Source organism: Rousettus aegyptiacus, unplaced genomic scaffold, assembly GCF_014176215.1.
Source record: "Rousettus aegyptiacus isolate mRouAeg1 unplaced genomic scaffold, mRouAeg1.p scaffold_m13_p_6, whole genome shotgun sequence".
NCBI lineage: Eukaryota > Metazoa > Chordata > Mammalia > Chiroptera > Pteropodidae > Rousettus > Rousettus aegyptiacus.
Genome location: NW_023416309.1, coordinates 18,293,140 through 18,316,876, shown reverse-complemented (window position 1 = coordinate 18,316,876; position 23,737 = coordinate 18,293,140). Strand labels below are relative to the sequence as shown.

Genomic DNA, 23,737 nt, shown 5'->3' with positions numbered 1-23,737 from the left:
TTCCTCTCCTCAGTATATACTCAAGAGAAATAAAATATATGTCCACATAAATACTTATACACAAATGTTTATGGCAGCATTATTAACAATGGCCAGAAAGTGTAAATAATGCCAATGTCTGTCAATTGATGAATGGACAAATAAAATGCAGTATATCTACATAGTGAAATATCATTTACCAATAAAAAGGGACAAAGTACTGATACATGCTATAACATGGATGAATCGTGAAAAGTTTATGCTCGACGTGGTTCCATAGAATAGCAGTTAGTACATCTGCTTTACATACAGAAGGTCCTGGTTCACACCCCAGTGGAGCCACAGTCCATGGTTTATGGCCATGCCACCCTGAACAAGCCCGATGTCTGATCTTGGAAGCTAACCAGGGTTGAGCCTGATTAGTACTTGGATGGGAAACCACCTAGGAAGACCGGGTGCTGTAGGCACAAATGATAATAAATAATTTTAAAAAAGAAAAGTTTATGCTAAATCAAAGAAGCCAGTCATAAAAAGACACATTGTATAATTTCATTTATATGAAATGTCCAGAACAGGCAAATCTATAGAGCAGATTAGCAGTTGCCTAGGACGGGATGGAGAGGGGGGAACATAAGCTGAACAACTACTAATGAGTACAGGGTTCCTTTTGGAAGCGACGAAAATGTTCTAAAATTAGATTTATTGATCATTGCACCACTCAGTAATGATACTAAAAACTATTGAATTGTATACTTTAAACTGTACATATTAAACAAACCTATTTTAACACCACCTTTATATTCAGTCTTTATAGAGTGTTTGATAGTGTTGGCAGAGTTTAACCTTTTTTCTGCTATGAAATAAATTTGTAGAAAATACAATGAATATCCAAAAGCAAAATTATGTCAGAATTTAGGATATTGTTATCTTGTTTTTATTAGCTTCAAATTGATAGATTTGTGTGTTTGACTATATGTTTCTTATTTCAAATTCTTTGACGGGCTCTTTCAGCTAAAACAATTATCATCAAAATAAAAATTTCCTGAGACTTACATGGAAAATAAAAACAGAATCAAGGAAGCAAGATGTTCACAAAGAAGTAACCTAACACAGAACAGCACCAACATGATATTCCATGCCTAAAGTATATGTGATGCTCAACTCTCTTTGTAGTTATGGGACCTGAGTCTACACCTAACCATTCTCAAGTGTGTCAACTACAACTCATAGTTTCCATTCAATTACTTCATTAAAAATAGCAGGCTATTTGTTTTGAAATAATACCTAATAGTATACGGACTTCCTCTGATGAAAATGAGTAGAAAATGAATATTCTACTAGATGCTGGATGGTGAACTTAAATGGAGTATCCAAAAATTAATGAGCACAAAATCTTCAAAGAAATATAACTTCAATTGTTTAACACAGCTTAGATGGGGAAAAAATAATAGCACATAGAACAATATAATATCATCAGAAATGATTTAAATCTTTAAAAAGCAGAGTTGCAAATCATGTTATTCTCTGTACATTATGCAGCTGCCTTGAACCAACAGCTGTTGGTCATTGATCTTTTTAGTTTCGACCATTTAAGCAATATTGAATATAAATTATCCATTTATTCATCATTTATTGATAGTCCAGTATATGTCAGGCACTGTGTAGAGAGTTAAAAATAAATCCATGATTCCTGTATGAGGGAGCACATATTGCATAGAAGGTCATATTTTAAATATTTTGCTTCTATAACCTATGCTTTCACCTCAAAACTCAGAAAATTCTTGTTCCTTTAAAAAGAGTGTAATTTTACATTTTGGGTTTACAGTCTACTATAATCTTCAGAACTCTTCCAAAAGTATTATTTCAGACCCATTTTTTGGTTTTGCAAGTTAGTTTTTCTTCTCAAATTGTCCTGCCCTTGATTTTTTTTTTTGATTACTTTTACCTGAACTGAAAATAGAAAGAGGCTTAAAAAGTAAAACATTCAGTAAAAAGGGATGAAACTAGGGGAAAAAAAAGGTTTTGAACCCAAGAAAAACATTTCTAACTCCACAGCCTGTTAGACTATAAGATAACTTTTCATAGGATTTAGAAGAGTCCCCAAGACATGAATCTTTTAAGGAAATGAGTTAATTATTCTAAAATATACTATGCAGAAAACTATGCCATAGAACAATGCAACCACTTCTCCTGAAACCTGTGCCTCTTTTACTTTGTATGTAGATTAATAACTAAAGCATAAGTTGGGCACAATTTATTTAAAAGTATGAAAAGTCCTTGGAAAAGGGAATAAAAAACAAATGAGTGACTGTTGTATGTGAATTATACCTTTAAAAAGTGGATAAAAATAAAGACAAATATACAAACATCGATTACATTATCAGAAAGAGGAGTAAAAGAGTACCCTGTTATAATCATCAGAGCTCAGATTTGAACTATGCTTGGAAACTCAAGACCAATAAGGTAAAAGTAGAAGCCAAGATCAAAGATGATAGAGTTTGGAAAACTACTGGCTTAAAGCACGTAAATAGGCCAGCTTATATTTGTCAACAGAAAATAATCTCAGTATAAATTACAAATAGAATGTGTTCTAGAACATGCAAGCAGATTGCCAGGTCCCAACAATAAAAAAAAATCCAGATTTGGAGAAAGGGTAGCAGTGTTCACATGACAGTGGTGTTCAGCATTAGGAAATAAATCCATTTTCCACAGGATCTTCACCCGTGGCCTGAATGTTTAAAGAACACAATCAAACCCCAAGAGAAAGAATGGTAGTTATCATGTGGGCATTTCAAAGCTAACGTGCTGTCAGGGTTGAAGAAGTCAGTGTTTCTAAACCAGATACAGAGGAAGAGACAAGGAGAATGTAGAAAGGAAGTAGAGCCAAAAGGGGTCGATCTACAGCCTGAATATTCTAAAGAATAGGATTTGGAAGAGGGGTGAGAATAACAATATATCTCTCTCTCTCTCATTCTTGCTCTTGCAATGCCTTTTTTAATTAAGTAGTCTTGGGAAAGACAGAGATCTACAGTGGAGGCCATGAGAGACTTAGCTCTTAGAGTTGGGAGAGCAGAGTCATAGCAGGTACCAGTGCATGCCAGTATCATAGGAGATCATAGCTATTTCTTGCAATGTTTTCTCTAACAGAGTAAGACCAAAAGAAATCACAAATAAAAAACAATAATGATTGGTAATGATGACTACCATAGAGATAAAGATGTACCTTAACTGGCAAAACAAAGCAAGAAAGAATCCTGGTTCTATGCCTGGGCAGGAGAGCGATGCAATTGAGGGCCACTCAAACATCCATAGTTCATTTTACTTTCTTGAAACATAATAGACAATTAGTTGCTATTATTTACATTGTACAATGCAATGATTTTTTAAATTATAGTTGGCATTCAAAAACATACCAGTTTCAGTTGTACAGCACAATGATCAGAAATCCACATAACTCACAAAGTGATCAACCCACTAAATCTAGGACCCCTCTTTCCCCATACATATTTCTTATGCTATTAACTCTACATCTCTATGTCTATTCGCCAAATATCTATTTCTAATGCTTAATCCCTTTACCTTTTTTTTAAACTAAGTTTATTGGGGTAATATTGGTTAATGCGATTATACAATTTTCAGGTGTACATTATCATTGCACTTTTGTATATTCTATTATGTGTTTACCACTCAAAATCCAGTTTCCTTTAACTATCATATATTTGATCCCCTTTCAACACTTCACCCTTCTCCTACCCCTCTATATTTGATCCCCTTTACGCCATCAACCTCTACCCTCCTCCCCCATTCCACTGGTAACCACTAGTCTATAGTCCATGTCCATGAGTCTCTGTTTGTTTGTCCTGCTCATTTGTTGCTTTTAGGAATATATTCCATATAAGTGTTTCATGTGATTTTCAACTTTTTCTGTCTGGCTCGTTTCGCTTAGTATGATTATCCTGAGGCTCATCCATGTTGTCGAAAATAGCAATATTTCATCTCTTCTTATGGCTAAGTAATATTCCATTGTATATATGTACCACAGCTTTTTTAGCCAATCAACTATCGTAGGACACTGCTTGTTTCCATGTCCTGGTCACCGTGATTAATGCTGCTATGAATATCAGTGTGCAAATATCTTTTCAGATATAGTTTTCAAGTCTTCACGATAAATACACAGTAGAGGGATTGCTGGATCATATGCTAGATCAATTTTTAGTTTTCTGAATAAATTCCATACTGTTTTCCACAGTGGCTATACCAATTTGCAGTCCCACCAGCAGTGTATGAGGGTTCTTTTATCTCCACATAGTTTCTGACATTTGTTAATACTTGTCCTGTTGATTATAGCTATTCTAACAGGTGCGAGATGGTATCTGAGGTTTGATTTGCATTTCCCTAATAACTAGCGATACTGAGCATCTTTTCATATATTTGTTGGCCATTTGTATGTCCTCTAGGGGAAAGTAAGTGTCTGTTCAGGTCCTCTGCCCATTTTCTGATTGGATCATTTGCTTTTTTGTTGTTATTGAGTCATATGAACTCTTTGTATATTTTGGATATTAGGCCCTTATTGGAGAGGTTGCTTGCAAATATAATTTCCCATTCGGATGGTTGTCTCTTTACCTTGTTGATGGTTGCTTTTCCTGAGCAGAATCTTTTTAGTTTGATGTAGTCTCGTTCATTTATTTTAGTTTTTATTTCCCTTGCCTCTGAGGTCAAATTCACAAAATCCTCTTTAAGTCCAAGGTCCATGAGTTTTCTTCTATGCATTTTATTTTTTCAAGTCTTATATTCAGGTCCTTAATCCATTTCGAGTTAATTTTGGAGTGTGGTGATAGACAACAGTCTAGTTTCATTCTTTCGCAAGTGGCTTTTCAGTTTTCCCAGCACTATTTATTGAAGAGGCTTTTCTTTCTCCACTGTATGTTTTTGGCTTTTTTGTCAAAAATTATTTGCCCACATAAATATGGGTTTACTTCTTGACTCTTGATTCTGTTCCACTGGTCTGTGTGTCTGTTTTGCTGTCAATACCATGCCGTTTTGATTACTGTCGCTTTGAAGTATAATTTGAAGTTGGGCAAAGTGATGCATCTGCCTTGTTCTTTTTTCTCAGGAAGGTTTTGGCAATTCAGGGTGTTTTGTGCTTCCATACAAAACTGATGATTTTTTATTCCATTTGTTTAAAAAATACTGATGGAATTTTGATGGGGATTGCATTAAATCTGTATAATGCTTTAGGTAATAAGGTCATTTTCACTACGTTGATTCTTCCAACCCAAGAACACAGAATATCTTTCCATTTCTTTGTATCTTCTTCGATTTCTTTTAATAGAGTCTTATAGTTTTCATTATATAGGTCCTTCACATGTTTTGTTAAATTAATTCCTAGGTATTTTATTCTTTTTGTTGCAGTTCCAAAATGAATTATTTTTTCCACTTCTTTTTCTGACACTTAATTATTAGAGTATAGAAACACTATAGATTTTTGAACATTGATTTTGTATCCAGAGACATTACTGTATTTGCTTATTGTTTCTAGTAGTGTTCTTGTGAAGTCTTTAGGGTTTTCTATATAGAGAATAATGTTATCTACAAATAGCAACAATTCAAATTCTTCATCTTCTATTTGGATGCCTTTTATATCTTTCTCTTGTCTGATTGCATTTGCTAGGATCTCCAATGTTATATTGAATAACAATGGCGATAGTGGACAGCCTTGTCTTGTTCCTAATATTAGAGGGAAGGTTTTTAGCTTTTCACCATTAAGTATAATGTTAGCTGAGGGTTTGTCAGATATGGTCTTTATTATTTTAAGGTACTTTCCTTCTATATCAATTTTGTTAAGTATTTTGATCATATCATAAATGAATGCTGTATCTTGTCAAAGGCTTTTTCTGCATCTATTGATATGATCATATAATTCTTATTTTTTAATTCATTTATGTAGTGTATCTCATTAATTGATTTGCTTATGTTGAACCATCCCTGTGTTCTGGGATGAAGTCCACTTGATCGTGGTGTATAATCTTTTTAACATGTTGCTGTACTCAGTTTGCTAGTATCTTATTTAGGATTTTTGCATCTGTGTTCATAAGAGACATTGGTCTGTAGTTTTATTTTTTTGTGTCTATGTTATCCTTACCATGTTTTGGTATTAGAGTAATATTGGCCTCATAAAATGAGTTGGGAAGTATTGCCTCCTCTTCCATTTTTTGGAAGAGTTTGAGGAGAATAGGTATTAAATCTTCTTTGACTGTTTTGTAGAATTTACTGGTGAAGCCTTCTGGTCCTGGACTTTTACTTTTTGGTAGATTTTTGATGATTGTTTCAATTTCCAGACCTCTTATCAGTCTATTTAGATTTTCCAGTTCTTCTTGATTCAGTCTAGGAAGGACGTATTTTTCGAAGGTTATTAAATTTGGTATAATATACTTTTTAATAGTATTCTTGTATGATCCTTTGTATTTCTGTAGTCAGTGGTAATTTCCCCTCTTTTATCTCTTATTTTGTTTATTTGTGTCCTTTCTCTTTTTTCTTTAGTGAGTCTAGCCAGGGGTTTGTCAATTTTATTAAGCTTCTCAAAGAACCAGCTTTTTTTTTTTTTTGGTTTTCAATTTTATTTATTTATGCTCTAATTTTGATGATTTCTTTCTTTCTGCTGACTTCCGGCTTCATTTGTTCTTTCTTTACTAGTTTTTTAAGATGAAGGTTGTTTATTTGGGCTTATTCTTGTTTTTGGAGGTAGGTCTGTAATGATATGAACTTTCCTCTTATGACTGCTTTTGCTATGTCCCAAAAGTTTTGATATGTTGTACTATCATTGTTATTCGTTTCTATGTATCTCTTGATCTCTCTTTTTATTTCTTCTCTGACCCAGTTATTCTTCAGTAGCACGTTGTTTAATATCCATGTATTTGTGGTGCTTCCTGCTTTCTCTTTGCAGTTGATCTCTAGTTTCAAGGCATTACAATCAGAGAACATGGTTAGCATGATTTCAACCCTCTTATATTTGTTGAGGTTATCTCTGTGTCCCAGTATGTAGTTGATTCTTGAGAATCTTCCATGTTCACTAGAGAAGAAAGTATAAGATACTGTTTTGGGATGGAAGGCTCTGTATATGTCAATTATGTCCAGTTGGTTTAATATGTCATTTAAGGATAGTATTTCCTTATTGATTTTCTGTTTGGAAAATCTGTCCATATTTGACAGTGGGGTAATTAGGTCCCCTACTATGATAGTTTTTTGGTCTGTTTCTCCCTTTAGTTCTGTTAGTAATTGCTTTACATATTTTGGGGCTCCCTGACTGGGATCATAGATATTAATAAGTGTTATATCTTCTTGGTGCATGATTCCCATTATTATTGAGACATGTTCCTTTTTTGCCTTTTTTATTTTGAACTTATTTCATCCAATATTAGTACTGCTACTTCTGTGTTTCTCTGAATGCCATTTGTTTGAAATACCATTTTCCACCCTTTCACTTTGAGTCTGTATTTTTCTTTGGAGCTGAGATGTGTCTCCTAGAGGCAGCACGTGGTTGGGTGGTGTTTTTTGATCTATTCTGCAACTCCGTGCCTTTTTATTGCTGAGTTCAGTCCATTTACATTTAGAGTGATTATTGAAGTACGAGGTCTTCTTATAACTATTTTATCTTTTGCTTTCTGGTAGCTTGATGTTTCCATCACTTCCTTGTCCTTGTGTTTCTGTTTTCTTTATTTTGGTTGGGTTTTGTGGGTTTTCTCTCTGGTTCTTCTTGTTTTGTATTATATACTTCAGTTCTGAATTTTTGGTGTGTAGCTACCATTACGAATATAAAAGGATAATTATATATAATCAGTCATCCATTTTCTTATATGTGTGCCTTATATACATTCCCCTTTGTGACTTTGGATCTTTGAATCCTCCCTTTTTCAGTCACTGTTATCTCAATTTGTCCCTATTTATGCTGAACATTCATTATTATCTTGCTATAGTAATTTTCTTATTATTTAAGCTTATAATGCCTTGTTTTTAGTAAGAGTTTAACTCTTCTGCTTCTATTTGCCTGATAGTCACTTTACTCCTAATTATATATTTTATTGTTGTTGTTGTTATTTTGTTTTATGTATTTCCTGGAGTGCAGGCCTCATAGAGGAGAATTCCCTCAATTTTTGTATGTCTGGAAAGGCCTTAATTTCTCTTTCATATCTGACGGAGAGCTTAGCTCGATCCATTATTCTAGGCTGGTAGTTCCTTCACTTAATAATTTAAATATTTGATTCTATTCCTTTCTGGCTTGCAATGTTTGCGCTGAGGTCTGATGATAATCTAATGGGTTTCCCTTTATACATTACCATTTTCATTTCCCTAGCTACCCTGAGAATTCTGTCTTAGTTGTTTATTTTTGACAATTTTAATACGATGTGTCTTTTTGAATCCCTTTTGGGATTGATATAATTGGATATTCTGTTGACTTCTTGAATTCCAAGCTCTGGCTCAGTCCTTAGATTTGAGAAATTCTTGTCAACTATTTGTCTGAAAATGCTTTTTAGTCCCTGCTTCTTTTCCTCATCTTCGATAATGCCCATTATTTTTGTGTTTCCTCTCCTGATGGCATGAGCTAGTTCTTAAATTTCTTTTTCATTATTTTTCATTCTTTGGTTTCTCTCTTCTTTCTTCTGATTTATTTCTAGATTTCTGTCTTCAATATTACTGATCCTTTTCTCCATTTGGTCGACTCCATTTCCCAAGCTTGCTATTTCATTTTTGAACTCTTGCAGTGTGATCCAGAAGATCTATTCTGTTCTTCTTGAGGGTTTCAATCTCCTTGCTCTGCTCATCTAGTCTTTTTTTTCGGTTCCTGAAATTGTTGATATGACTCGTTTCGGAATTCACTGAGTTTTTTCAGAAGTACAATCCTGAATTTTCTGTTATTTAAGTCACCTATTTCTATGTCCACAAGCTTATTTTCTTGAGATGTTTCTCTTTCTGAGATGCCTTGTCTCCTTGGTTATGCATGGTGTTTAATGGACTATTTCACTGCCTGGGCACAAATGGAAGTTATTGAGCTTTTTCCCCAGAAAGATTTATTATATAAAGGTCTCTCTTTGTCCTGCTGCAAAGAAGGTACTTTTGGTTTTCAGCAGGTGGCATCTAAGCTAAGCCTCTTGGATTCCTGCTTTATGTAAAGCCTTAAAAATGCTTTTTTATTTTCTTATATTTATTCACGCTCAGTCCCTGTCAGTGTTAGCAACAGTTTCAGTAGCATTTGCTCAGATTCCCCTGGGGCTCTGCGGTGTTTTGCAGTCTCAGAGGGTATGGGGAGAGGGGACCTCTGGATTGGAGGTTGGGGGCTGCCACTCAGCCTCAGTTTTGTAACTGCGGCTAGTAAAAATCAACTATTGTTTCTTTGTTATCCTGCTTCTCTGCTTTCTGCCCTGATGACTGGGCCCTGATGCCAGCCACATGTTGCTCATAACACTCCCAGGCAGGGCTGCTAAGTGAACTCACCACACCTTCTCCCCTTCCTCTCCTCCTACAGGGAGCTCAGGTGGCTGCAAGAGGTAGCTTCTTTATTTATCCCAGTCTACCACCATACACCTGTGGTTTTGACCTGTGCTCTTATGCAGAGATCCCATGCTCAGACGTGCTGATGTGCAGTTTGGATGTTTCTTGTTGAGTTTTAAGTGTTCATCTTATGGTTGTGTCAAGAGGAGAGATCTGTAGACATCTCTCACTCCACCATGTTTCTGAAATCCCTTTACCTATTTTTTTTTTTTTGACATCCCCCTAAACCACCTTCCCATCTAGCAGGCCTCAAAATATTCTCTGTATCTGAGTTTATTTTCACTTTTGTTGTTGTTCTTGATTTTGTTCTTTAGATTCCACATGTACATGAAATCATGAGATATTTATCTTTCTCTATATGACCCACTTCATTCAGCCTACTACCCTCTAAGTCAATCAAGGCAATATTTTTTTCCATTCCCCTCCTTTTAGTCTGTGTGTGTCTTTTAATCTGAAGTAAGTCTCTTGTGGGCAGCATATGTAGGAGTCTTGTTTTCTTATCCATTCAGCCACTCTATCCTTCAGTTGGAGCACTAATTCTTTTCCATTTGTGATACTTGTTGATAGGAATGTAGTTATTACCATTTTTTATTCCTGGTTTTGATACATGTGTTGTTCTTCTTAAAGAAGTCCCTCCAACATTTCCTGTAATACTAGCTTAGTGCTGACAAATTCTTTTAGCTTAGTTTTGTCTGGGTAGCTCTTTATCTGTCCTTCGACTCTAAATGATAACTGTGCTAGATATAGTATTCTTGGTTGTAGATCCTGGGTTGTCATCACATTGAATATTTTGGGTCAAGCCCTTATGGCCTGAAAAGTTCCTTTTGAGAAATCAACTGTCAGTCATGAGTGCTCCCCTGTAGGTAACTAACTGCTTTTCTCTTGCTTTTAAAATTCTCTCTTTGTATTTAACTTTTGGTATTTTAATTATAATGTGTCTTGATGTGGGTTTCTTTAGGTTCATCTTTTTGGGAACTCTCTGAACTTCCTGAGGTTATATGTCTATTTCCTTCACCAGGTTAGGGAAGTTTTGCATCATTATTTCTTTAAATAGTTCTTCAACTTTTTGTTTTCTTTCAGGTACCCTTGTAACATAGATATTTTTACATTTAATAGTATCACATAGGCTTCTTCTTTTTTTTTTTTACCATTCTAATTGAGTATCCTGGGCTTCCACATCTTTGATATTGGTGATTCGATCTTCTTCTTTATCCACTCTGTTGACTCCCTCTAATATACGCTTCAACTCAGATATGTGTTCTTCATTTCTGACTGGTTACCTTTTTAAATTTCCATTTCCATTTTTATGTTTTTTATTTCTTTGTTAAAGTTCTCACTGAATTCATCTACACTTCTGCTAAGCTCATTGAGCATCTTTATAATCAGTGTTTTGAATTCTGCATCTGTTAGATTGCTTGACTCCATTATTCTTGGATCTCTGTTCTGCTCTCTCATATGGTTTCTACTTCTTTGTCTTCCCATTTTGGCTGCTTTGTGTCTGTTTCTATGTACTAACCAAAGCTCCTAAGTCTCCCGGTCTTATTAGTGCAGCTTTGTGTGATACGTGTCCAGTGGAACAGTCCTGTGAGAGATTCAGCAGCAAACCAGTTTTAGCCCCAGCCTTTGCCCGTCTAGGGCCACCTGTTAAGATTCAGCAAGCAATCCACAGATGCTATGTTTATAGTTGCCTCAAGAAACCACACCAGAAACTGAGGCTAGCTGCCACCAGTGTGAGTCTTGGTGATGCTCAGCAAGGAACACCTGACTTGCCAACAACACACCTGGATGTGGCTTGGGCCACAAGTTTGGGGAGTTGGAGTTTTAGGGAATCTTTGGCCAGAATGACCTCTGTTATCCAGTTAGATGACATCTCATCTATGGCAGTTGGGAGAGCTCAACAGAGGAACAATGGATACTACCATCACTTCTTTCCAGGGAAAGCCTCACCTCTGGCCCTCAGTCCAACAACTCAGTGTACCCCTGTAAGTCCCTGGTACACTCGGAGTAGCCGGCCTGATGCTGATGCTCAGAGCGAGCAGATCCATCACCGCAAAAGTCTACTCAGTGACACGATCCCTTCAAGAGGCATCTGTAGCTGCCAGCTGCTGCAGCTTCTGTCCCATTCCGCAGCTCTGGATGGGCAGCCTTGCATCTTCTACCCCTTCTACCTTCTATGATTGCTGATTGGTTAATTATTTCTCTCCCTAGTTGTAGTGTTTGCGTTCATCTATATCTCTGGCAACTTTGCTTGTTGTTCGCTCCATCTCTCAGTCACAACTTTGATTTGGTCACAAGAGAGATGAACAAATTCTCTATCATCTATGTCATTTTTATAATCTATACTTTATTTTCGATTGGCCAATCAAACTCAGAATCCAGCACCCTAGGACTGAACCACATGAGCTATGTATTGTGCATCTACTGTATAGATGTCAGAGTTCCAAGTACTCTTCCTTCCTTTTACACTTTATGCAAAGAGACAGGGTTCCTTTATTTAAGCTGCAGTACTGTTTTCTTTCTTACCAATTAATTTTCAATTATATTTTCTACATTTTTACAAGCTCCTGTGTTGTCCTTTTCAGGATTTACCATCTTTCTGTCTTTAGTATGGAGAATACTGGCAGAAAAAAAATATCAAAGTTGAGTTTATAAAAGAAATGTCCCAAAGTGGCCCTCGTGATTTAGCTGAGATTTAGATCAAAATACATAATGACTTGTAAATTAAAGAGATGTACTAACAACTTGCAGGATCTAAGAAAAGCCACTTAGATTAGCAAAGAGGAAGAGACGAGAGGGAAGGATGGAAAAAAAATTAACATATTAAGCATCTACTAGATACCAGTGTTTCCAGTGCTTTCCCTTCCCTGTGAAGTAAAAATCCTTATCACCATTCTCATAAATAATAACAGAAGCACAGAAAGGTTATAACATATCTAGTATCAGAGTATTGCTTCTATAGTTGGCTTTCTGATCTAAATTCAAGCTCTGAGCACAATCCAATGCTATATCTATTAACACACCTCTCAAATTCATTTTTCTAATATATTAAGTGAGATATCTAAATTTCAAAATGTCACTCTAAAATTTTTGTGTGGTTATTCCTATGATACAAAACCACAATAACTCTGAAATCTATCAACTGTAAAATTCTCTCATTATCTCTTTTTTAAAAAAGTATTTAGAGGAAGAGATACACAGCCTACGATCTCAATACTATGCTTCTTCTATGTATAGTATTACATAAGCACATAGGCTAATTGAGTCTACATATAGTAATTACTATGTGTGAGCACTGCTATATGCACCCTATGTGTATTAAATGTTTTAATCCTAGTAACATCATGAACCATATTGTTATCCCCATTTGACAGATAATGTTAAGTAACTATCCAAAATCAAAAAGCTGGTAAGTGGTTAGGACGAGATTTAAATCAAAATATTCTGGCTCCAGAGCCCAGGTGCTTTAACCACTAAGCTGTTCAGACCTTCCAATGAGAACTGAAAACATCCTAGTAAAGGGTCACAGTGTTTTAATTTTCTATACACTTTCTCATTGATCCCATTATATTGTGCTCATTACATAGATTAAGAAAAAAATGGCTTATTCAATGTCATACAACTATTAGGTGGCAGAAAACACAACTAATTTTTGCAATACACATGAGATTTTGCTTAGTAAATTCTTACCACAAAAAACAAGCACCAGAGAAATAATAATTTAAATATAATAAATATTATATAGCTATTATAAAGATATTACATACTTATTAATAGATACAATAGAAAAAGAGATGTGAATAGCAACAGGAAAACTGTGGTTTCTCTCCTTTAAAATTTTCATACATTGTTAAATTTTATTCTCTTCACTATCACTAAATTGGGCTAGATTACAATAAGATCTTTGAAGCTCAGAGATTTAAGCCACTTAATTAAACTATTATGAAAAACATTATTTGCAACCGCCTTTCCTGTGTTTTGCTTTCTTTCTTTAATTTGGCATGAATTAATTTTTTCTGACTGCATTGATTATTCACTGAACTGGGAAACCTACTATTGATACTGGAGAAGTAATGCCTCATCATTTTGATTTTATATCAGGATTATGCCTCGGTCTGAACTATGTATCATCTCATAGCCTTCTTTTGATTCATTTTAATAGCTAAAAATATTAGAGCATTACATTTATTTTTATTATGAACAGTAAAGATAAACATAAAAAATGCTGCTTTATATCTCTTTTTGGAGAAAGTAATGGACACATAAATTTCATCACTACCAGATGTTTATCTGGTTGAAGGATCACTCAATAAGGACGACAGTTTTTTTCCCCTAAAATATTTTTATCCCTACATTCAATTAAATTACACAAGATGGGACGCTCTAGCAATTTTCTTAGGGTTAATTATCTAGGAATTTAACACTGCTTTGAAAAGGTTCCAAGTGATGTTAGGCATTTATTTCCAACTGGTAGGAGAAACAGATCACGTTATAAAATATTCAATCTAAGCTTTAATTAAGATCATTTAAGATCAAAAAAGAGAGGTAACAGAGCAATACAAGAAGGAAAACAGCGAAACTTCAACATGATGCACACTGAAAATACCTAATAGTATTTTTTAATGAAACACAGAACAAAATCAATTTAAATGTTTAAGAGTTAAAGAGTTTAAATAAATATTTTAAATGGCAAAATGCAAATTCTGTTTATTAGCATCTTCCTTCAAAAGAAAATAAAAGGCATCTTGGCTAACATTTTATGCTTAGTTATAAGCACTTGCTTACTTATGTCATACATTTTACCAGTTTCTGGCTATAAACGTGTTTATAATTTTAGAATTCTGATAGCAAATAGTCATTTTATAATTATAAAACAATATCAAACAATGTTATCTAGTTTCTCGATCATCACGCATGCTTGCACAGCTGGACTTTTTAAGTGTGTGAGTGATAATTGCATAGCTATAATTCTGAGCCTGTTGTTTTAAGAACAAGCAGACTCTTGGGGAATTAAATATGGGTTTGTGGTTTAACTGAAAAAAATCTAGATAATAAAATGTATAAAAACTCTTAGAATGCAATGCTGAAAGCACAAATTCTCATTTAAACTAGAAATAGCAAAAGCTAATGTTCTCATTGCCACATTAATTTTCTCACATTATACCTGGACAGTGTTCTTGCTCTAATTATGTTCTTACATGAATGCCTTATTACATATAATGTGGGAAATAGCACAGTGAGATATCTTGAGTGTTTTGGCTTGTGTTTGGTTTATATTTATAACCTTAATGTTTTACTCAGTAAGATTTTGACTACAAGGTTCTCTTAAACAGTGAGTGAACTGGTCCTTCATGTATGTTTTTTTTCCCCTCTCTCATAGTTCTGTCATTTAATCACTCATTCCGTCCTTTTTTTTAATACATGGTTTTTTGTCTTGTTTTCTTAATTTTAAATTTTCAAAAGTTAGACATTTATACAATCCATAAAGTGATCATGCTGATTACTATAGCATTCATCTGGCACTACACACAACCACTGCAATAATATTGACTATATATACCCTATACTATGCTATGCTTTAAATTCCCATGACTGTTTGGTAACTACTAATTTGTGCGTTTCATCTCTTCACCTCTTACACCCAGCCATCCAACTCCCCTCCCCTCTGGCAATCACTAGTTTGCTCTCTGTATCTGTAAGTTTGTTTTCATTTAGTTTGTTCATTTTTGTTCCTCAGATTCCACATATAAGTGAAATCATATAGTATTTGTCTTTCTCTGTCTGACTTATTTCACTCAGTATATTACCCTCTAGGTCAATCCATGTCATTGCAAATAGTAAGATTTCATTTTTTTAATAGCCGAGTAATATTCCATTGTATATCTGTACCATAACTTCTTTATCCAATCATCTATCGATGGCATTGAAGTTGCTTCCATATCTTGGCCATTGTGAATAGAGCTGCCAGAAACACAGGGGTGCATAAATCTTTATAAACTAGTGTTTTGGTTTTCTTTGGATAAATACCCAGAATTGCAATTGCTGAGTCAAAAGATAGTTCTATTTTTAATCCTTTGAGGAACCTCCAAACTGTTTTCCAGACTGGCTGTACCAATTTGCAATCCCAAAACCATGCACGAGGTTTCCCTTTTTGCCACATCCTCACTGACATTTGTTGTTTTTTGATTTACGAATGCTAGCCAATCTGATGGGTATGAGGTGATATCTCATTGTGGTTTTAATTTGAATTTCTCTGATGATTATTGACCTTGAGCATTTTTTCATATGTCTATTGGCCATCCATAATTCCTCTTTGGAGAACGTTCTTTATATATTCTGGCTATTAACCCCTCGTCAGATATATCATAGGCAAATATATTCTTCCATTTGGTAGGTTGTCTTTTCGTTTTGTTGATGGTTTCCTTTGCTGTGTTGTTTTGGTTTTTTTTTTAAAGACAATTTAAATAAGGAAAGTTGGATTTATTCTTATGTTAAAAGCAATAATGGGAAAATAATATTACAAAGAATATAAAATAGAATATACAATTAAGGTTTTGCATAGATTTTTGTAAATATATCTGAGAACTTTTCCAAAAGAAAGAACAAGAGGTGTTCAGGTATGACTTTTAGTACCTGGAAAGTAATAACATTTAGACTCTACTAATGTCATTATCACAAGACTTAAAAAAACTGACTCAAATGCCTAAGAATTCATAAAGTCATTTACTACTTCAATATGTATTAAGGGCCTACTATGTGTCAGATAATCTCTCAGGTGTTCGAGACATATCCATCTCTTTTTCCCTCTACAAATGTAATCCCTCTTCAATAGTCTGGGATTCATCACTCATTTCAAAGATTATTTCTAAATGTATTTTTCATAATACCCAAAATCAAAGTAAATACACAGAATTTTCCAAAAGCCTAGCAATTTTTCATGGTATTTTGTTTAGCCTGTAAAATTTTAACTTTAAATGATATCAAATTTATTATATCTCTTTCCATAAAAACTGAGGCCCCAGTGCTGAATGGATCTTAAAGATCAGTCACTTTCTCAGTAGAAAAACATTTAAGCATCCCTCACATCAACATATAACAAATATTCTTTCTGTTTTTGGATTAGAGGTGTTCAAATGTTATTTTAAGAATATTCTCCAAAAATACTTTAAAAGGTTCACACACAATGCAATATACACAAGACGTATTATTAAGTTGTACACTTGAAACCCATATGTTATTAACTAATATCACCCCAATACATTAAATTTTTCAAAAAGTTCACAACTTGGGATAACCCAAATTCCTATTCTACAGAACCTAAATATTCTTCACAATAAAACCTAAGATGGTCTTCTAGTGTCTCTTGGTTGTCTCTCCATGTTTTTATCCATAGAGATTGGTGATAAAATCTCCTTTATAAGCCTTAAGACTCAAACATAAATTTAAAACTTCAAATTTCAACCTTGACCCTGAAGTTTTACTATGTATGCAAATCAAAAAAGCATTTAGAATGAAAAGATCTGGATATAATTTTGGCTCACTTGTTTCTCAGCAAGTCAACAAGGCCTTGAGCAAATCATTTACTCTAGAGGCTTGGACCACTTTACAAAGAATGAGTAATCCTTACCGTAAGAAGGGTTACAAAAGATTATAATAAGATAATATGTATGTGAAAGTACTTAACCTATAAAGTACATACAGTATGTGTGTGTATTTATATGTATGTATGTATGTGTGTGTGTGTGTGTATGAGTTTGCTGTCTGCTCCTAACTTCATGACTATTTCTACACTACTCTGTCACTCTATGTTCTAACTTTCTTGCTTCTAACTTCCCTCTGTGTTTTTCCCTAACAAACATATTCTCAGTATCTCAGCCATAGGGTACTAGGTAACCTTGTTCTCTGATTTTGCCACTCTCCAATGACCACTCAAGTGGAGTAGCTTTATGAAGTAACTTAGGCAGTTTCCTATGAAATATGATCGGAATGGTATTGGAAAGTCCACCTTTCCAAACCCACTTCTTCTACTTCTTTGCCTACTTACTGTATGCAGTTCAACCATTATAAACTCATTACTTTGGATTTAAATATAATCTATTCAGTGGTCTTTTATTAGATGCCATACCCTTACATGAGTAATTAATCAAGCAATGTGTGTACTTTCTAAGCATACACATTTTACATACAACAGCACTGCGCTAAATAACAAATGAACCAAATAACAAGTGTCATTTCCTGAATAAGAGCCATGATCTGGAGGGAGTAGGACCACAGAGGTTAGAAGCATTTCACTCAGAGGAAAAAAATAAGAAAAGGATGGGCCAGAAACCCAGGTTCTAAGGAATGCTGACTCATAATAAAAAGGGATGCCATATTTGGAAGAGAATCTAAAGTAACCAGAGTACAGAACAGAAATCCTGAGTATGGATAGGGCTCAAAACACACTGTGGCATTTACTGTTTCTTTATAATTAGTTTCCCTTTGTAAGTAGTCTTAATGGGAAAATTTGGCAACAAATGTAAAATACTTTCTCTGCAAAATAATTTTAGGGACTACCTTAAACACAGAAAACATGGTAGCTGTGATTTGACAAGTACCCAGAAAGTCCCCTCCCTCCAAAATATCTCTCACATCCAGCATCTGAATTTCATTTTTAATCCATTAGGCAAGAAGTGCCCTCCCTATAATGTCATCTTTGAAATTAAAATATTACAGGTATAGATAATATTGAATCACAACAGTCTATGTGATTGGCACTGATAAATGCATTTCTTTCATTAAAAAAAAATTAATTGTAAAGTTCTCTAATATAGAACATGGTCAGTGATCATTTATATAGCCAGTCTGTCTATAAGTCAGTTTGGGGAATGGTTTTAAAGAATCAAAGGGTTCCCTGTGCTCCAAGATTTGCCAAAGGCCACCCTGATAACCCCAATTATGTTTACAAACATAGTTCATGCTGGCAAACAGATGCACTGAAATGATGAGATTATAAAATTCACACAGAAGTCATACAAAATCTCCCTACTCCCCAAATTTAATGCAAGGCCAAGCTTTAAAATCAAGAGGGGCAGAAATGCTAAGAACACTGCCTGCAATTTAACTGAGTTCAAGAAGTTAAAAGGTCTTAGAATTAACCATGAAACTTAAAAAAGAGATAAGTCTTCAAAACAACATTTGAAAAACTGTATGTCAGAAATATCAACACTGTGGGTGCCAACAGGGAGGCATTTTGCAATGACTAACAAATTAAGACATCTTAATGTGAAGGCTGATTATATAATGCATAATAAAGCAGAGTAGGGAGAAGACTGAGGTATGCTTTCTCATTAGTGCTGGCTTAGAACCACATTGCATAACATCACCAGATTTATGAATATAAAATCATCTAAAAAGATTCATGGCTGTTCCCTGAATCAGATCATTTTTATAGCTCAAAGAGGCTGTCATTTCAAATACTTACATTTATTCAAAATATTTTCATTATCTACATTTAGTATAAAATCTCAAAACTACAGTACTCAGTAAGGTTTACCAAGGGGTAGTTGAAATAGAAAAATATTTCAGAAAAAAGAACTCAGAGGAAAATGCCTCATTTTCCATGATGATGCCCCTAGCTCATTTTTTTCTTTATATATGCTGCTACACAGAGTTCTACTATTTGAATACAATGTGCATATTTTTAAAAATCAACTAATAGTTAACACTAATACAGCACTTACGATATATAACTATTCTAAGAGCTTTAAATATATTATGTCATTTCATTATATCATTTAAATATAATGTTTAATACATTTTAATCATATAGTATATTATTTGTACTAAAGAGATAAACAAAAGTAAAAATGTAATTATTAGTCAAAAGCTCCAGAATTAAGGACAAGAAATGAAAATATAAATCCCTAAATCCCAATCAAGATGACAACAGTCTCATGCATTTTTAGACTAACAATAAAGAGAAAAAGAAAGGGAAAAGGAAAAAAGGCAATGATTATTATTACAAATCATAAATTTATATAATAGAGTAAATGCTGTATTGACATTTAAGAAATTTAATTCCCATAATAAATAACAAGAGACCTTACCCAACCTATTTATTTACTATATTATAATTTTTATGCAGTATGATTCTATTTGTGTAAAGAACAAAACAAAGAAAAACCAACCCATAATGTTAGGAGTCTTGCTACATATGCAGTATCAAAAGGAGAGATTTTGTTGACGTTCCTATGACTATTTTTAAAAGCTGTAAAACAGAATATCCACTCGGGTTGAAGATCAACTGGCTCTGCAGATGACTGGAGATAATATATAGATTTTGAGAAGAGAGGAATGATTATCACTAGTGACTGTGATATTCTTCAGCTTACATTAATCAGAAATAGGACCTACCTCAGGACAGAATATTAGACTATAGGCTATTTTACAAAGGACATTGAGAATATAAAATGTTGACAGGACCTATTAATGTCAGAGAAGTCCGTTTACACTTTCACGAATAACAAAAATCACACTCTCTTTAAAAAAGGAAACAATCTGCATTCCCACTGTGGTTTCACAAAAGACTGCTTGTGGATCCTGCAAAGGGGGGGGGGGGTGCAGAAATATGTCCCTATCAGAGGCAGAAAGAGGAACAAATTAAACCAAAAACAAGAGTACGAAGCCTAAAACTTGTCAGAAAAAAAAAATTATTTTACAAAAGCAGAGATAATGCTAAAAATGATAATGCGAAAAAAAAACATGCAGAAAAGGTGAAAAATAGGACTGATAATCAGCGAAGACAAGCATTACAGTAAATTACTGCTAACTCTGAAGTGACAAATTATAGGGTTCTTTAAATCAGTCTTCGATAGGAAAATATTTAAACAAAAAGAACTGTACCAGTTCAAGTAATTAACATTTTGCATGCTTACATGAATTACTTGGTTGGGAGAAGGGGAGAAAGCTTAATGCTTCAACATAGCACTTAGAGAAAACTAAATCAATATAGGTTAACAGGGCCAGATGGTAAGCAACTCAAAGTGATATAACAAGCAGTGGCTAGAGTATTTATTCAAACAAGTCAATCATTGTTGAAAGGCCATGGTACCCTCCTTTTACAAACGAGCTCTTGCTACAGCCTCAGTTTCTTTGCCCCCCAGTTGCCCAAAACAACACTCAAGTTTAAACACTGATGGAACTGCAGTGGTTTCCGACCTAGTACTATTGTGATCTGGTATCTTTTTGTTATAGTATCATAAACACCACTTTCAACAACTTTCCTGGATATTTCAGCACTGTTCTGAGAGATAAAAGTCACAGGTGGAGAAAAGGTTACTAATGCACTGATTTGTGGCATGGAAAATTGTGTAGAAACTTGTCCTTTGGTATAAAAGTCCAAGGGGTATATTAACAAGAGCAGATGGTTGCCTTCATTCTTTACAAGCACCTATTCATAAAAAAGGAAAAATGCCTCACTCGTCAAGGAAGGATTTAGAGTGCTACCAAAAGACTTCAATCTTCCTCTTTCCAGACTCCCTGCTTTATCTTGGTAAAGATGTTTTTCATAACCCTTTTTCTCCATGCCAGGAAAGGATATGAAGACTAAAAAAGAAGTAGTACCAGATGTGAAATTCTATAAAATGCCAACTGATTCACACCCTAGACTCAGAGGATTTATACACACTTCCACTGCTGGCAGGGCCAAGAGTAATGAGAAATCTGCTGTCACTAGAGAAGAACTAACAAATCAGATCAGAAAAGGACATCTACCCCAGGGAAGCAGAAATTCAACTCCAATAAATGAAGCAACACTGATGAGATGAAATTTACATTTAAGTTACAAAGCTACTGGGACTGGATTGTAATTTTTTTTAAAGCGTCAGAAAATAAAGTAATTTAGTAATGTCAGCATTTTACTGCTGTGTGTGTGTATCTGTTAGAAAGCCTCTTTTAAAAAACATACAAACATTCAAACTGGAATCAAATGGAAGCTATTATTGTGTAAATTTTATATTCAGGAAATATCAAAAATTAATAATTGCTACAGTTTTTCAAGGACCTACTATGAGTCAGGGATTTTATACATGTTGTCTTATTTAGTGTACTTGATTTAGATATACCCATTTTTAAGAGGAGGAAAGAAGCTTAGAGAGGGTCAATAACTAACCCAAAGCCATGCTGCTGGAAGGAGCAGAAGTGAAATTCAGACTAAAGCCTGCCTGACTCTTAAGACCTTGTTTTTTGTGCACAGAGTCCCCGTGTAAAATATACTATTAAATTTTTAAAAAGCTATAATAATAACTATTAAGAGCTTACTATGTTTCAGGTATATTATCTCATTATATCCTCTAAACAACTATATGAGGTACTATGTTATCCGTTTTATAGCTAGGAAGCTGAGACACAAAAAAGCTAAGTAACATGCTCAGTTAGATAGTGGGAGAAACACAATTCAAATACAAGTGACTGCCTACAAAGTCTCTGTGTGTTTTCAAATTCATAACAGTTATGAATCTGAAACACTCATTAAATGCCTGGTCTTTGGGAACGTCCTCCATTTTGTAAATTTTACATTTCCACCTGTCTGGCTTTATCTTTTATGTATTCATTTCCTCTTATCATCTCCTCATTATAGAAACCAAAACTCCTCAGATTCATGAAATTTTACAAATGGAAGTTCACCACCTGATAAACCGACCCACTAAAGACAAAAAGTAAGTTATTAACAAAATATAATTTACATCCCAAATCACCCACCAATTGGATAACCATTCCACTACATGGTACCATAACTCAGCATTTCCAAAATAAGTAAATATGAAGTCATCTAAAACAAGACTGGGAAATCCGATTCTATTGTTTTGAAGGTAACAATTCGATACAATGATTCTGTATCAAGGATAAATCGTGAGATGTTCTTACATTTAAAAACAAAACAAACAAAACATAAAAACAGTGTAACCCAGCTTTGAAAACTTTCTAAATAGGCTTTCATCATAGCAAACTCCGTACACCATCTCTTCTGGTCTATTTACCATTCCCTGTACAAGTTTTCTTCTGTCCTGCTTCTGAAACCAAGACAGTTTCTCCATATTCCCACCTTCTAAAATAATCACACTCAACAATTTATCCTCAGAATGTCTACCACAAAGTTCTAGCTATGATTTGTTGGTGGCCCATATTCCGTTACTTTAAAATTCTATTGACAGACTTATAGTGGCTTGATCATAACATATTATCTCATCTGCAACCTTAACTTCACTGAAATAAAGAGGAAGAGGACACATACAAAAATAAATAAATATAGATAGATAGATAGATAGATAGATAGATAGATAGATAGATAAAAAGATATCACTGAATGAAATTTTCAATATATTTGGGGAAGAGCGCTAATGAAAGATAGATAACATACTTAGAAGGGAGGAGAAAAGCTATAGCTTAAAGTAGGGAATAAAGATCACAAAAGAGCTGATTCACTTTATAGAACTTTGGAGATGCTCAGGATTCAAAGCCTGTCATTACAGAGTACAGAATACCCACAGCCAACTCTCTCCCATCCCCTGCACTGGACACCAGCACTAAGAGAGTACCACAATTTTCATGGGCAAAGTTCAACACCCAGAGACTTTAGGTATTGTGGAGGGCAGGTTGAGACCTAAGGCAAAAAAAAGACAGAATAATGAAAAGTCCATATACTGAGTTATGAGATCCTGCTCCCAACAGCTTTTATCTCCTCATATGCAAAAGGCTGGGAACCAGGCATCCTCCACACACACAAGAAATTAAAGATTACTTTTTTTTGAAAAAAATCTAAACCACCTCAAGAAAAAATATCTTTATTCTAAGGACTGAGGTTTCCCAGCAGAATGCTGGCTCCCAATACCCTAAAGATTCCAAAATGAAGCCAATCAACAAGGCCTAGAAACAAATACTCAAGTCAGCCTTTTAATACCTCATTCAAATATAAACTGACATCCAAGAATCAGCAAACATTTGATAAAAGGCTCCAATATGGAACATAGACTAAAATAAACAAAAAAGAAAAAATAGGCCTAGAAAAATCTAATATATGCTGGAAACAGAAACATAATTTTAATTAGTATCATTAAAGATAAATGAAAAGGTTAAAATTACAATCTTAATATAAGAATGAAATGCCATAGGAAAATAAAGCAGAAAACAGTAAAAAGCACTAAAAAAAATTGAATTTGCATTTACCTAATGCTTG

General features: G+C 34.3%; 1 protein-coding gene and 1 pseudogene across 3 annotated transcripts in view; one reads left to right on the top strand and one right to left on the bottom strand.

The window, feature by feature from the left end:
* CTNNA3 (catenin alpha 3) overlaps positions 1-23,737 on the bottom strand; it is a 1,366,626-nt gene that overhangs the window by 1,069,281 nt on the left and 273,608 nt on the right. The window lies entirely within an intron of this gene.
* On the top strand, positions 331-446 carry LOC118604287 (annotated as a pseudogene).